Source organism: Tupaia chinensis, unplaced genomic scaffold (assembly GCF_000334495.1).
Source record: "Tupaia chinensis unplaced genomic scaffold, TupChi_1.0 Scaffold000117_2, whole genome shotgun sequence".
Taxonomy (NCBI): domain Eukaryota; kingdom Metazoa; phylum Chordata; class Mammalia; order Scandentia; family Tupaiidae; genus Tupaia; species Tupaia belangeri.
The window spans coordinates 4,056,967-4,073,783 of record NW_006159583.1 but is presented as its reverse complement, the minus strand read 5'-3'; the positions used below and the strand labels follow the sequence as shown (position 1 = coordinate 4,073,783).

The 16,817-nt window shown below is 40.1% G+C and overlaps 1 protein-coding gene across 1 annotated transcript in view; it reads left to right on the top strand.

Annotated features, from left to right (window-relative positions):
• The first annotated feature begins 10,165 nt into the window (after positions 1 to 10,165).
• The window catches only part of EPB41L2 (erythrocyte membrane protein band 4.1 like 2), a 253,789-nt gene continuing 247,137 nt past the window's right edge, over positions 10,166 to 16,817 (top strand). Inside the window, exon 1 of the mRNA XM_006144276.3 lies at positions 10,166 to 10,228. The gene's annotated coding sequence lies outside the window, so the exon portion shown is untranslated. The remainder of the gene's footprint in view (positions 10,229 to 16,817) is intronic.

Below are 16,817 nucleotides of genomic sequence, written 5' to 3'. Positions count from 1 at the left end.
AAATATGAGGTATATGGGAACTTTTGTTTGTTTGTTTATTTGTTTCCCACAGGGCATGTGTGCTCCCTGGAGTAAAAAAAGAGGGGAGAGAGAAAGTACCCCTCTCCCCCACAGAGGGGGATGGCCACATAGCAATCCCTTCTTCTCCAGTCTCGTTTTGGAATTTCCTGAGTATATACTCCAGTGCCAAGCCCTGAGTTAGGCAATTTCATGCATTACTTCATTTCCTCATCTTGCCTTGTGAGAGTACCTCTGGTCTAAATAGGTGAATGCTAACACTCTGATTTGATAAATCTTGTCTAAGTTTCGTAAGTGGTAAATAGTGGGAGTGGAATTTGTTTTGTTTCTGAGAGAGAAATTTTTGCTATAGGGTGCGTGCCCTCGCTGTACAGACAGAGACAGAGAGACAGAAAGCAAGAAATTAGCCCTCGGGGGAGATGGCATGCTGCATTCCCTTCTCTTCCAGCCTCTTCTTGGGATTTTGGGCATGTAAACACACGTGCCCAGTGTGAGTTTTAAGTCGCCAAGTCTAGGACTTGAACCGTGGTTAATTACATAGGAGTCCAACAATGTAACCATTACACCATCTGCTGGTCTTGTAATCCTAATTATCCACCTTACTTACCTGGTTAAACACTACATCATTATTCTCCTAAAGAGTAATATATCTTAGGGACCAGCAGGTGGCATGGTGGTTAAGGTGCTGGACACTCCCACATGGTCGACTATGGTTCAAGTCCTGGACCGGGTGGCTTGCTTATTCACTTTTCTCTGTCTCTCTCTGGTCAAATTAAAAAATAATACTAATAAGTGGAGTTAAACAAATAAATAATAATTTTTTAAAAAGAGTAATATATTTTTAAAGAGTTTATGTTGAAAGTTTACAACTAATTAATATGCAAAATTTAAGTAAAATTGTAACAATAATTTAGTTTTGTTTTACACAGACTTACTTTATAAGGAATTTATAATAAAAAAGTCTTTCTAAATGTAACTGTGGCATAACTTCCTCATTTCTTTAATAGCTTCCAGATGTTTAGATAATTCTGTTCAGAAACCTTTAAAATTATCAAAGTTCTTTGCTGATTAAATAGGACTCATAATAAGTAAGTCTTCTCTCCTGAGTTAGAATCTCATGATGTTGAAAACTTTTTGAAGTCATAACTTCAAAGTAGTTTACATGGGTATAGTCTCATAATAAATGCAGGATTATAGTCTTTTCTGTAAGATTATAAAGGAAATGAAAAAGAAATAATGACAAAGTAGTACTAGCTCTTCCTTTACATGTTTACCAATTGGCTGGTAAACTTGATAGGCTGAAACGTCCTATTGACATCAAAGGATACTTTCTCTAGTACAAAGAGTAAAATACAATGCCTAATTTTTTTTTTTTCAGAGAGAGAGTTTTTTCTATAGGGCGTGTGTGCTCACTGGAGAGACAGAGAGACAGAGAAACAGAAGAGAGAAATCATGCCCTGGGGAGATGGTCACACTGCCATCTCTTCTTCTCCGTTCTCCTTTCAGGATTTTGTGCATGTACTCAAACATGCCCTGTATGAGGTTTAAGCCACCGGGTCTGGAACTTGAACTCTGCTATATGGGAATCCAGTGACGTAATCATTATGCCATCTGCTGGTCCCAGGTACCTGAATTGTTAAGCCACAGATCACTGGTAACTGAATTAAACAATTTACTTGTACTTAGGATAATGTTGAAGTGAATGGGAATTTGTGCAGTGGGAAGTCTAAGCCGGTAGGATGGAGGTATGGATAGTAAAGTTTTCATTTGTTTTCTGTCAAAAGTTAATGAAAGGTGAGGAGAAATATGGGACCAGTTGAAAAATGGATAGAGAAATATGAATGAGACACTTGAAGACAGTGGTTATGCTACAAATCTCAACAGTCTGAAGAGCTGAGAAAGGAAACTGATTAAAACAAAAACAAAAAAAAAAAACCAGAAAGGCTTGTGCCTGAAGGTAATAGAGCAATTTTTACTAATTTGCTTTCCTCTTTTAAAAATAAACAATTTCTTTTTTAAACAATTTTTTTAATTGCCAGAGGGCATGTGCACTGCCATAGAGAGAGAGAGAGAGGAGGAAGAGAAGAGAGAGAGCTATCACTCAATAGGGTGTGATCACATCACAATTCTTGTTCCTCCATCCTATTAGGATTTGGTGCATGCTCACACAAGCACTTGACATGTTTCTCAGTCCACCAGGGCTGTGGTTTAAACTGCAGACAGCCATGTGGGATCTGGCTCCCTCTGCTTAACCATGCACCATGGGGCTAACCCCAAAATAGGCAATTTCTTATGGCTGCAGAATATAACAACTGCTAACCCCAAAAGGCAATTTCTTATGGCTGCAGAATATAACAACAAAAAAGGAATAGCTAGAACTTCAGATAGGAAATATTATAATATTGCCATTTTGCGTGTGTGTGGTGAGCTTCCACTGTTACCCCACCTTTGAACAGAGCTCTATTACATAGCTTGTATTTTCTTTATTAGTCATCACTATCCTCTCTATATGAACTGGTGTGAGTACAAAAACACATACTTCTTTTAACTGACTAACAAGATAGCACTAAGCCAATAAGAACTGTTGAGAACTAAGACTTCAATCCTCTTACAGTGAACTAGCTTTTTAAGTGTAGCTTGAAGAAATTGACAGAAAGCATAAATGATAAATATTATTACAGTAGAAAATTCCACCTGCTTAGAATTAGCCTCATTATATTCCAAACAATTGATTAAATACTTATTTAGAAGTGGTTTTCAGTTGCTTTTATTACATTGTTTCCTGGATCTTCGTTTCCATCCTTTCTTCTGGGAATTCTCTTCACTTAAATTGTTCCATGATCTAATAAAGGGGCCATGTCACCAAACTGAAAAAAATAACCTGTTGACTTTTTTTACCTATTATTTTTGTCTTGATTTGTCTTTTACTCCTTTCCTTTTCTTCTGTGTTCCTTGTCTATTTTGGGTGGATAACGAGGAGAATAAGATAGAGCAAGATAGACTTTGCTTAGGTAACTTTCCCCACAGTCTAGGCATTCCATAGTCTATAGGTGAGTTTTTTAAAAACACCTTTCATTTTAAAACCACATGTAATAAGGGAAGCATTTCTTCCACAGGGCTTATGTACAGAAACCCAATTATGCCACTGCCCTAATTCCTTGCTTCTTCACAAGAATGATCGCATCCAATTCACATTATTCTGTTGTTCTCCCTCTTCCTCTTGCTGTCTCTCTCTGGTGAATGTACATACCATCTGGTAATATTGTTTTTTAAGTTTCTAATTATAGCCCAGACTTAATAGAGGAAAGTTAGACTCTATCAAAGATAATATATCAAATAATTTGTGAGGAGATTAAAGAACCCCCACAGTCTACACTAAAAATCCAAAAAAATCTACAGAAAAACTGTTAGAATTTAAAAATGAATAACTGTTAGAATTTAAAAGTGAATTTATTAAGATCATTGGATGCGAGTACACATACTAAAAATAATTGCATTTCATTTTAAAAGAGAATTATTTAATTAAATTTTATTTATTCATTTATTTAAGTTTGACCAGAGAGGGACAGAGTGGGAGAGAGAGGGAAAGTGAGAAAGCAAGCTGCCAGGTCTGGGATTTGAACTGTGGTCAACCACATGAGAGTCCAATGCCCTTAATCACCATGCCACCTGCTGGCCCTGATAATTGCATTTCTACTTAATAAAAGCAAGTCATTAGAAAATAAAATTTGTGAAATGATGCCATTTAAAAATAAATTTAATTAAAGTTATATAGGGCCTTTATGTGGAAAACTATAAAACATGAAATTATTTCCATTTCATTGAATTTATAAAATGAAACAATTAACTATATTTTCTTCTAAATAACATTCGAAGATCATCATTTGCAACATGAATTATACTTTTTGCAAAAGTTTTTTTAATCATTATTTTATTTTATTTATGATTATTTTAATTCTCTATAGAGCACATGCACTCACGAGAGAGAGAGAGAGAGAGATACATAAACAAAGAGAGAGAGAGAAAGTGAGAAAGCAAGTCTCTAGATCCACGCCTGGAATTCTGTTGGCGATGTGGGAATCCAGTGCCTTAACTAGCAGGTCACCTGCTGGCCTCCCTTTTTGCTAAAGTTTAAGACATTTTTTATGTGAAAGAAACAAACTCCTGTCATCCTCAATTTTCTTTCCCTTTTTTTTTTTTTCTTCCCCTAAAAGGCTTATCCGACAACTCTACCAGTCAACATAGAATTTTCTCATTGTCCTGAAGTATCACTGATGCTATGTCTGTTGTATCTGGGTACAATTGGCTTCCCATTTTCTTAGCTTCTTAACCTGGGTTTAAGTCTTTCCTCATACTGTTTTCCTCCAGCAGATTGGACATTTAAAAATGATAATTACAGAAACAAATCTAAGCTAAAATCAACACTCAATTTAAAAATTCAAAAGCATGTGGGCTGGCCTCATGGTCTGGTGGTTGAGGGAGCAGATCCTGCACAGCTAACTGCATGGTTCAGTCCTGGCCCCACAGGCTTGAAAACTACACCAAGCTTGTGTGTATGTTTGTCCCAGAGTCCCACAGAATGGAGAAATGGAGGAGAAAGGACTATGCCCCTTCAGGGGGTTGCTTTCTCCCTCTCCCTCTCTCTGTCTCTCTCTCTGGCAAGTGGATGCACCTTCTGGCATTTGAAAGAAAAATTCAAGAGCATTAAAAACAAGCAAGTTGAGAAAATGCATATTTTTAAATATGAAAGAATTAAAATAAACTATAAATACAGGTATTGATTTTTTTTCTGATTCTGCCTAAGAAATTTCTACTTTATTATTTTTTATTGTGATTTCTGGTTTACATATATTATCAATACATAATACGTCTTTATGGATGCAGTATGCTTTTTCAAAGCATGCATACAGTGTGCAGTAATAAAATCAAAGTTATAGTTATAGTCATCTTATTTGATATTGAAATTCCATTATTGAAATCTTCCCTTTTTTAGAGAGAGAGATTTTTGCAATAGGGTGCATATGCTTACAGGAGAGACAGAAAGCAAGAAATCACCCCCTGGGGGGAAGGCCATATTGCAATCCCTTCTCTTCCATTATCTTGGGATTTTGGACACGTAAGCACACGCAGCCAGTATAAATTTTAAGCCACTGGGTCTGGGACTTGAACTGCAGTTGACTAAGTGGGAGTCAAGCTCCTTAACCGTTATACCACCTGGTTGCCCCAAAATCTTCACTTTATAGTAGCTTTATATTGGTATAGTAATCATGTCTGATATAATCTCATCTTTCAAAGATCTGTTTCCTATTCTCTCTATGTATGTTCTAGTCTATTTGAGACTAGGGACCTACTGTCCCAGGGCCCAATAATATCAAACAATTCAAACTCAGTTCCTGTAGTACCTACAGTCCCTATAGAAGGAAAGAGCCCAAGGATACTCCTTGCACAGAAATGTTCATGTTCAATTTCCTGACCTCAGGCTGCCTCCCCTCTCCCTCTCATTTACACTCATATTGTAACTCCAACCATCCTAACCACAGTTATTAATTAGCTGCCCCATAGATCTATATCCAGGCCAGTGAACTATGAGGTAATTTGTCATAAAACATTTTGTTTAATGTAACACAACTCATAACATTTTAAATATATATACTCTTCCACCCATCATTTCCACTTCTAAGAAGTTGCACTACAAATATATTTGTACATATACATAGACATAAACAAGAATACTAATTTTATTGTAATTATTATGTATATAAGCAAAAAATTTTAACTACACGTATTGTCCATCAGTAAGCAACAAGTTAAAGACGTCATCACCTTCCAGTATAGTTTAAGAGAATGACACAGATTAATAGTTGCTTCACTCTGTCTTATTTGCATGCATGTTATACATGACAGTTTCTCTTGGAGAAATTTGAGTTCTCTATTGGGCATTTTGTTTTCTTCTTTCCACTAACTTCTGCACAACCTTATTGATTTTCTTTTTTTTAAATAAATAATTATTTTATTTAACTTTATTAATGTATTTATTTGACCAGAGAGGGACAGAGAGAAAGCAAGAATGAAGAAGCAAGCCACTAGGTCTGGGACTTGAACTGTGGTTGGCCACATGGGAGTCCAGCGCCCTTAACCACCACACCACCTGCCAGCCCCTAACCTTATTAATTTTCTTTGTGGTATAAGACGTGACAGAGACAGTAAAAGGGAAAGTGAGGAATCAACCTCCAGGGCAGATGGTCATGCTGCAGTCCCTTCTCCACCTGGGATCTTGGGCACACATGCACACGTACCCAGTGTGATTTTCAAGCCACCAGGTCTGGGACTACAACTGTGGTCAGCCATGTGGGAGTTCAATGACATAATTATATGCCATCTGCTGGTCCCAGACACTATTTTTTCTTCCTTCCTTCCTTCCTTCCTTCTTTTTTTTTTTTTTTTTTTTTTTTTTTTTTTTTTTGCCATGAGATACATGTACTTTCTGGAGAGAGACAGTGAAAGAGGAAATGAGAAATCACTCCCCAAGGGGTATGACCATTCCAGAACCCCTTCATTCTCCTGCAGGGATTTTGGGCACATAGGCACATGTGCCTGGGCATGTTTTTCAGCAGCCTGGCCCAGGACTAGAGTATGGTCAGCCATAGTCTAGTCTGGCACTACCACACTACCTGCTGGCTCCTTGATATTACTTTTATCTTTAAATGTCTACCCTTGTTTTTAGTGTTTTTTAAGACAGACTAAAGATCTTTTAAGAAAAACTTTAAAACTATAACTGAAACCAGGGCCAGCAGAAGGTGTGTCGTTAAGGCAGTAGACTCCCACATGGCCAAGTGGGGTGTGTGGTTAAGGCAGTAGACTCCCACATGGCCAAGTGTGGTTCAAATCTTGGACCTCACAGCTTGAAAATCATGCTGGGTGTGTGTGAGTACCCAGAAATCATAGGAGAAAAAATGGAAAAGAAGGATTGTGCCATGGCTATATTCCCCAGGAGATGATTTCTCATTTTTCCTCTCTCTGTGTTGTTCTGATGATTGTACATGTCTTATGAAAACCTAAAAAAAAAAAAAAAAAAAACCAACCAAACAAACAAACAAGAAAACTATAACTGTAACCAACTGAGAAAGCTGTTTTTTGAGGTTAGAGTTTTTGGAGATCTGAACAAATATTGGTGAGGAAGCAAGAGAAATAGTTTGACCAGGTAGATCAGATAAATCAGGGATGGTGGTAAATTTGACAGATGTCATAACCATATTATTCTCACATCTTAACTTTTCTTCTCTAAAAACCTCATGTATCTGGGATTCTCACCCTATGTTCCCACTCTATGTGTAATTTCTAGTGTTGTTCCCTTGACATCACTGAGCTCAAATGAATAGTCAAACCCCTGTGTATCTCACAGTCTCACATCCACCCATTTCAGGAGGAGTCTAGAAAATTCTGCTCTTTTAGTTGCTCTCACTACTTTTTTAGAAAACAGATACTTTCGAAAATTAAAAACTTGACCTGAGCAATACATTAGGGTGAATATTGTTCTTTCACAAGGGATAGAGCTGTTAGATAAAACTGCATTGTTTCTACATGTAAAGGTTTCACTAAATTTCTATTTATTTAGGCATCATTAATAATGGGTTACATGGTTATTAGACAAGCACTGATGTTTTTGGATGTGGGAGGAGTCTCACAAGTCTAATTAGCTCAAGGTACTTTGCAATGAAAATCCTTGTTGGATTTACTGAATTTAGATATAAGTGAACTGAATTACTATGCCTTGAGGTTTTACCTAGGTAAGAATTTATGGGAAAGTTATATTTAAAATAATAAATAGATAAACATGTGATAATCTGATGGTCTTATGGACTTCTATAGTGATTCCCTGCTGCCTATAGAACAAACTCTAAACTCAAGCCCATCTTTGGCACCCAGAGGCATAAAGGTAAAAAAGTAAATGAGCAGCACAGAGAGAGCAAGCTTTCTCATGCCTGTGGAAGTTAAGGCACTAAGGAGGTTCTGGGTAAATTTATTGTCTAAACTGCCGGACTGGTTTTGCCTGCAGATAGTGCCTAGGATTGAGACTGTGGTGCTAAATTTGGATGTGGTGACTTTAGATTACTAACTCTGTTATTACATCTGGCTAGTGGGAAGACCCAGTCTTGTTCTTATCGGTTTGTTTTCCTGGGGATTAATTTTCTGCACTTGAACCGCAGCCTGGTAGCCTTTCCAATGTTCCAGCCTGCCTGCATCTCTGGATATCAACTGCTCAAAACTTTGTCCTGCTTTCTGTCTAAACCCCTCTGCTCTTCCTGTTAGACTTCCCCGCTCACCTGGACTACCATCTGTTGTTTGGTAACATCTCTATGGTACCGTGCTCCATCTGTTTTCTTCACTTCCTTATGGCACCTGGAACTTGATTTTTCTACCCTCGGTTTACGCCAGGTCCTCACTGAATCTATTCCCCTCTGTTGACATGTTGGGACTAGGTACATTGTATACAGAACCCAGGGTCTAATTCTTCTTCCACACAACAGCCTTTAGATATTTGATAACAAGCTTTTTATCACCTTTAATCCTTTCTTTAGGCTAAAGTCATCATTTATGAATATAATTTAGCTTAGGATCTACTGGTTAAAGGATACAGGTGCCACAGACCTGATTGTAGTTTGTATCCTGATCTGGTGGCTTGAACATCATTCCGGGAATGGGTGCCCCAAATCCTGACAGGATAGAAAAATGGAGAAGGAATTGTGGCATGATTAGCCCTGCTGGGAAGTGCTCTCTTCCTCTCTGTCTCTTTCTGGCAAGTGCTGATGCCCTCTCACAATTAAAAAAAGAATTTCCATGTCTTCGTTATCAGAACTGCTATCTAGCCAGGCTTCTGATCTGTTTTAGTGCACCTTACTAAACTTAACTTTTCTATTTACCATATGGGATTGTGATTAAGTAAATTAACACACATAAGGGACTTAGAACAATGCCTAGCTCAAAAGCACACAATAAATGTTAGCCATTATTATTTTTATTATTTACTAGTAGAACTGTAGTAAATAACTTATCTCCCCAACTATTTTCTTTTTGATAATGGAGATAATACCTGCTCTGCCTTTTTTGTAGCGTTATTGCAAGGATCAAATAATAAAACATACGACTGTGTTGTTAACTGGAAACCATCATACATATGGACAGTATTGTTACTGTGGTTTCCTTTGACATTGCTCATTTCAGGAAAGGTATGGTTAGGAATGAATGGGAGACTTTGGCAGACGTAGAATCACTGAAGATCTCAGTAGCAGTGGGAAGAGGCAAAAGGCAAGAGGGGCAGGTGTGGCTGATGTGGGAGCAGAGAACTGGACACCCTCTTTGATACCAGTTTGACAGGCTAACATTCAGAAAGGACGAAATAAGTAGAACCCGACAGTGGTCTAATTAAACAAAAGCAAGACATATTTTGTGTGTGTGTGTGTGTGTGTGTGTGTGTGTGTGTGTGTGTGTGTGTGTGTGTGTGTGTGTGTGTGTGTGTGTGTGTGTGTGTGTGTGTGTGTGTGTGTGTGTGTGTGTGTGCGCACGCGCGCGCACGTACGCCCTTGCTAGTAACTTTTCACAGCTTGGCTCCAACCTGGGTTTTTTTCCAGATCCTTCTTCAGCCATGTCAAACTCTGCAATCCAGGTTCCCAGGCCTCCACCGAAGAAATCTTACTCACTCTCAAGGTTTAACATAAAGGCTCCTTCCTTGGGGTTTCCTGCATCCCTCCTCTCTCGCCAGCAAGAAGAATAAACGGTCCCCTTTCAACGCCCTTTCTGTGATTGCACCTCTTCCGCTCTAGCCTGAGAGAAACCCAGTTTTCCTCTTTCTGGGTCTCCATGGCCTACTCTAGTGCCCCAGGAATGGGAATGGCGCTCAATGAAGGCTTAGTCAGTGAATGCACTTTGCTGAAATTAACTTTTGAAAGAGGAGAGGGCATTTAAGGCCGGATTCGCAGGTGAGAACGCCATGCACGCAAGCATCAGATGTCATTATCCGGAGGTGCTCTGAGGGCCAAATACGTTCTAGCTCCGGTACCCTACTGCCCAGAGAGGCAAATCCCTCGGGAAGAGCCCCCCCACCCCCCACCCCGCCAGCCTGGGAACGTAGCCCGGAGCCGAGGGCGTGGGGCGGCTGGGACCGAAGCAGGACGAGTACCCGGGCTAGCGAGCTCCTGAAGTGCGGCGTCAGGTAAGGAGGAGTGCGGGGCTGCGGAATGGCGGGCCGGGGGCGGGGGAGAGCCCGGGCTGGGCGCCCAGTCCCTGGGGAGCTGCAGGAATGGCTCGGATTTTTCCTCCGGCTGCAACTGGGACGCTGATCGGGCAGGAAGCGGTGGCTCTTTCCTCGCCCTCCCCCTCTCTGCCCAACTCGATTCCCGCCCCGGGTCCGGATCCTGTTGCTCCAGGCCGGACCCTCGCGTCCTGGAGCCGGGGCCGCACCTAGGCGAAGCCCAGAGCCGGGGGCATGGTGAGGACCGCGCTGCTGTGGGCTCAGGGTCACGCGTCCGGGCCCCGCGGAGCAGCAGTGGCAGGAACCCGGCTCCATCCCCGGCGCGGGCCGCGGCGTCGCCCTTCTGGAGGATGGTTTTGAGAGGGGAATCGCGGGCGGCTGCACGCGTGGGGATTGCGGGGAGTCGGGCCAGGGCGGCGCGCCAGCCCCAAGCTCGGCCGGGGTCGGTCGGGCGTTGCTCGCGCCGCGCTGCCCACTCCGCGCTGCCGCCGGCGCCGTCTGGGAGCTGGCGACGGCGACGCACGTTTTTTGCTGGAATCCTCACCGTTCCGACACCGAGACCGTCTCGCCACAGATGGCTGGTTTTCCTCCTCTTGAACTGGGGGCCCAGGGTTGGGAGCATTTTTGGGTGCGCTGCAGGGAGGGACGAGGAGAACGGAACGGGGCGGGCAGGGTTGGAATTGGCAGCCGGGGCCCCTTCTCTCGGCAGAGGCGCTGCGCTAGCAGCGGGGACATCTCTGGAGGGACGTCAGTCATGCTTCCCTGGATTGCTAACCTCTCGTGAGGTCAAGTTTTTCTTTCTTTCATTTTTTTATTTTTGTGAGAAGACCACCCGCCTAGAGGCTATTTTTGAGGGGGGTCTCTACGTGGAACCCTCCCTGTTCGCCGAGGACGCTTTTCGTTGAACTTCACCGTCACCCCAACCACTGCCACTGTTTTTTAAGAGCCCTGGGTAGATGGGAGGGAAGGTGGGACATAGAGGAGCTGTAGGTCTGTTTTTTTATTTTTTCCTTTTCTGAATTACATCTTTTTTGCTTCTTGAACTTCCTGCATCTGAAGTGAATGTGTATGCCAGGCGTCATGTTCTTGTCACTGTTATTTAAATAATGATTTTCACAATTTTTCTTCATTGTCCTCATTGCCCCTTATTTCTCCTCCTTTTTGTTCATTTTTTTCCATTGGACTATATTATTTCTATTTAGAACACCTTGAGAGTTAGCATTTCAGTCTGTCTTGTCACATTTTTGTTCTTGGGTTTAAGCACTTGAGGGAAACTGAGTCAAATTCTTGACTGCGGGGCTGGGATTTAGAATTCTCAGGTTTTGGACAGGTTTTGCTGGGGAAGGAAGGTGCTTAATCCCTATTCGGGTTCCCTTTGCAGGCTACTTGCTGTGAGAAATCAGAGTTGCTGTTGCAGCCACTAATGGGGCTGCATTGCAACACAATCTTGAATGGTGATAAGGGCCAACCGTGTACATTCATCAGTCTGTGAGTTTGACACACTTTGAGGCAGCTATAATGTGTCTTCCTGTCAGAGCTCAAGTGATCATTTCTATAATTCAATGTGAGAACCACGATCAAACCGAGGATATCTCCTCTTTGGAAGTTATTAGGGAACTGTACAGTGGTAATGGCTTTGAACAATGCTGTGGATTTAGGGCTTTTAATCCTATCCTGTCTTCTTTACTTCTTGGGCAGAATTCCCCCTGAAGTCAGTAGTGGTCTTGTGTGCACCAGGACTGCTGAGAACAAGAGACTGCTCATTTAAGTAAGGGGAGGGGACAGTTTCTTTAAATAATCCCTTTTTAAGAAAGGCCTAGTCATAACAATTCTTTAATCTTCTACCTCTAGTCCAGGTGGTTAAAGCACTTAGTGCAGAAACCTTCTAAAGTGTATGGATAAATTGAGCACCAACCCTCAAACTGTTGAGATCTCCATTGGATGGGATTTTTAAAGAAGAATAAAAGTGATTAAAAAAAAACAATCATTTAACAAAACTAGAATTCTAGTAAAAATGTTGCTAACTTGTGTGAAAACACTTACTATAGGATGTGAGTATTGGGACCAGCAGTTGGTGTAATGGCTATGTAGCGGGACTCCCATGTAGTCGACCAGGGTTCGAGTCTGGATCTGGTGGCTTGAACTCATGCTGGGCGTGTGTGCATGCCTAAGATCGGGAGAGGAGAATGGAGGAGAAGGGATTGTGTCCTGGTCATCCCCCCGGGGGGGTGTTTTTTCGCTTTCAGTCTCTCTTTCTGGTGAGAGCATGCGCCCTGTAAACCTCTCCAAAAAAAAAAAAAAGGATATGAGTATATATTTAAAGTCTGAAATTTAAGTTCAAGTAGAAAGAACCAAACTTGGAGATTCAGGGGAGGAATCTGAAGGGAGTCCACCAAAATATGCAAATATAATATAATGCAAATATGTTATATTTCAAGAGATAGTTTTACTGTAGTTTGTTCATGTCCTTACGAGTCAGAGGTTAGTGACTATCTGAGCCCTCATTAGAATTGTGAGTGCTCAGAAGTTTCCAGGTTACCTTTGTATTGATCTCAGTTGGTGAGCTTGTTGGGTTCTTTGCTTCTTAACATGACGTTCTTGTGGTTTACCCTTTCCAAATTACTAGCTCTAAAGAATTGAGTTTAGGAAACTTAACCAGTGACCAGAATGTAAAAATAGATATTTAAAAATCAGAACCATGTCCACATGTACTACCCAACCACTTGCTTTCAACTAAAAATACTCACAAAGATGACAAAGTAGTCTTCAACCAAAATATTTATTGGTAAAATTTCTCTGTAATTAGTAATATTGTATAGTTATGTTTAACGTCAGGTTCTGTTGTGAATCACCACTCTCATATTACTGTGGCCGATGACGTACAAAAGTTGTGTCCTTGCCATTTTAGAATGTGGGGTTTATATTTTACATAGCAGAATGCTAAATATTTTCAAAGGTTTGATTTTGTTTGTTTCCACAGGAAAGCATAGGTCCTTTTCTTTTTTTGAAGTATTTTGTTTAAAGGCGTGTGGACTTTTTTGAAAAGTATGGATTGCTAGTATTTTTATAAGGCAATAAAACAGTTTATAGGGATCAATACCACAGAGTATCACACTTCGCAGTTCTAAAATCTGTATTGTTTACTTGGAGAAAACAAAGGAAATATGCCTATCTCCTCCACCCCCTCCTTTATTTAGAAACATTTCCAGTGACCTTGCTTTTTTTCATTTTTCTCCCCCAGATTCAAAATTACTGTAACCACTGGGTACCCTTACAGATTTAAAAGTCTCAAGTAAATGTTTATGCTGGCTTCAGTACTCAGCAAATACTAGCCAAACCCTAATTTACTGGTCTTTCATAGAATCTTGGAATCTCAGGGCTAAACCGTTAGGAGTCTGTAAATGCGCTCTTTGCCTTTGTCCCCTCCCCTGAACACACACACATTTCCAGCCTCTTTGGAAGGTCTGTGTAAATAGAAGATTTATTTATGATTCCCCCACAGATTCTAGACAGAGCATCCCTTAGGAATTCTAGGTTTTGGCATAAACTAGCCAAACTTGATATTCATAAGCTTTCTATCATTTCTCTGCCTGGGCAGTGCCCCAGACTAAAATCTAGAATGGAGCCAGGGCCTCCTATCAGTAACTCCAGGGCAGTGGCCTCCAAGATGGCTATTAGTATTATAATTATTTAGAAGTTACAGACAAGTCAAAAAGGAAGGAAATAAATCATCTCTAATGCCATTTAGAAATGATTGATAGTTATAACTAATAGTGTTTTTTTTTTGTAGTTTTAAAAAAAAGTCTATGTGTCTATATTTCATGAAGAGGGAATATTATATATATTTACTGTGTGAAGCACCTACACATTGTACTTATTTATTTGATGACTTAATTGCACTTTTATATAATATATTGGAGATGCTTTTGGTGAAGATCCTTTGAAAGTTGGAGTTTACTTTGTAGAAGCTGGTAATATTTCATGTAAAAATATGTAGGTAATATTTTATATACTTTCTTTGTACAAAATTTTTAGTAGAGATTTTTGCTATAGGGCACATGCACTCATCAGAGAGAGGAGAGAGAGAAAGTGAGAAATCACCCTCTTGGGGAATGGCCATGCTGTATTCCCTTCTCCTCTATTCTCCTCTCAGAATTTTGGGCATTCATGCACATGTGCCCAGCGTGAGTTTTAAGCCGCTGGACTCAGGACTCGGACTGCAGTCGACTACATGGGAGTTCAGTGATGTAACCATTATGCCATCCGCTGGTCCCATGGGTTTACTTTTTTAAAAGAATTAAATATTTAATTTTTTTAATTATTTTTAATTTGCTACATGGCATGTGAACTCATGAGAGAGAGAGAGAGAGAGTCAGAGAGAGAGTCAGAGAGAGTCAGAGAGAAAGCCTCCCCTCCAGGTCTGGGACTCAAACCACAATCAGTCATGTGAACATCCAGTTCCTTAACTATCATGCTACCTGCTGACCCCAGAGGACTTACTTTTTTCTTTTTTTTAACCACTGGATTGCTCCCTCTTGTTTTGTGGTTGGCATGGGATCTGTGTAGATTTATTATGGATGCTTGTTTTCTTGTGTCTAGAAGAGTAGATAATCTATATGTTACTTCCCTGGTGATTGGGTTAGTATTTATTTTAATGAGAATTTTTAGGAATTTTCTCATTTTTAAAGTGATGTCTTTAATTTTTTTTTTCTTTTTTTTTTTTTTTTGCTACAGGATGCATGTGCTTGTTGGTGAGGGAGATGGAGAGAGAGAAAGTGAGAAATCATCCCCTCCTCCCAGGGGGATGGCATGTCGCAATCCCTTCTCCTCTCCTCTCTGGGTCTTGGCATGCACACACATGCACCTGAGTGAGTTTCAAACCACTGGGTCCATGACTTGAACCTTGTTTGGCCATATGGGAGTCCAGTCCCTTAACCACTATGGCACCTGCTGACCTCTTAAAGTTATGTTTTATCCTTTAATATCAGAATAGATGTCATTTGACCAGTGAGTGCATAAATCCTGTAATTTTATCTTCTAAGTTACTTTAATATGGAGACATTTTTTCACTTCACAAATACTTCTCCACCGTTTGGTATTTTTTCACTTTAGCATATTATAGAGCCATAGAGCTCTTAGTGTTAATGTCTAGGTTGTCTCCTAAACAATCATACATTCAGAGAGAGGAAGTATTTTTAATGAAATATGAGCTGTTACCTTAAGCAAGGTTTTGCTTTAGATAACCAAGTTAAAATTTTATGTATATAACTAAATATGGCATCATGACAATGGTTTAGTTCTTTCCAGGTTAAGAAACAGAGGAGATGGGGACCAGCAGTTAGTGTAATGGCTGTGTCGCTGGACTCCCATGTAATTGACCATGGTTTGAGTCTCGGTGGCTTAAACTCACACCGGGCACGTGTGCGTGTATGTCCAAGATCCTGAGAGGAGAATGGAGGAGAAAGGATTGTGGCATGGCCATCCCCACTGGGGGGTGATTTCTTGCTTTCTGTCTCTGTCTCTGTCTCTTTCTGTCTTTCTGGTGAGTATATGTGCCCGATAGCAAAAACCTCTCCAAAAAAAAAAAGAACCAGAGGAGATGAAGAGTTTCAGAGTGATCCTGCCACTGTTCATCTGTAGCACCTTATTATCTAGTTTAGGTAAGGAAGTTTTGGGATCTAAACTTTTTCCTCTTTCTTTTTTCTTATTATGTCCTCACTATAAACCTTCATGAAATAATTTTCAAATACTTAAAGACTTCTGTTATCCTTTACTTGGGGTAATTATCTTTTTTCCAGGATAATTGTGTTTTTCAACACTTGTATAGGTCTCATTATCAACTGTAGTTATCCCTTCCAAGCTCTGAATTCAGGTTTCCAGGCCTTTACATGCACTTAAGAGTTGGACTTACCACTATTACTACAACGGTGCTGAGTTTAATCGTATTTGTTGGCATCCCTGTATTAGACTAGTATATGTAGATATTCCAGTAGCTTGAGAATATAAAATTAAAGTGTAATTTATTCTTCTTACACACTTCTGTTTGTTTATTTATTTTATTATTTTTTTCTTTTTTTGTCCAAAGAGGTTGCTTGCTTTTCACCCTAGATTTATTTACCCTGAAGACCAAAAGGGAGCTTGGAGATGATTTGGTCCAGGCTTTTGATGTGAATTAGAGAAGGAGTTATTGGGAAGGTTTTGCACAAGGTGGGCCCCATGGGTTCATACATTTCCTGACTCTGTAAGTCTAGTGGTGTGTATGTGTATGTGAGTAAGACTTTGTGTGTAAGTGAGTGAGAATGAGAGATAATTTTGGGAAACAAAATATTAATAATTGCTAGTTGATTTCAGTTCTTATTTTTGAGATGAAATTGAAATCTTAAGGGGGGTGCTTTTATTTTTCTTTGATTTTTTTCCCTCTTTCTTCCTCCTTATTTTTCTCATCCCTCCACCTGATTGAGCTTATTTTAATTTAATTTAATTCCTTAGGTAGACCATCTTTTTCCATTTATCAAGATGAAGCTGAACTCTGATTTAATGTTAGCCACTT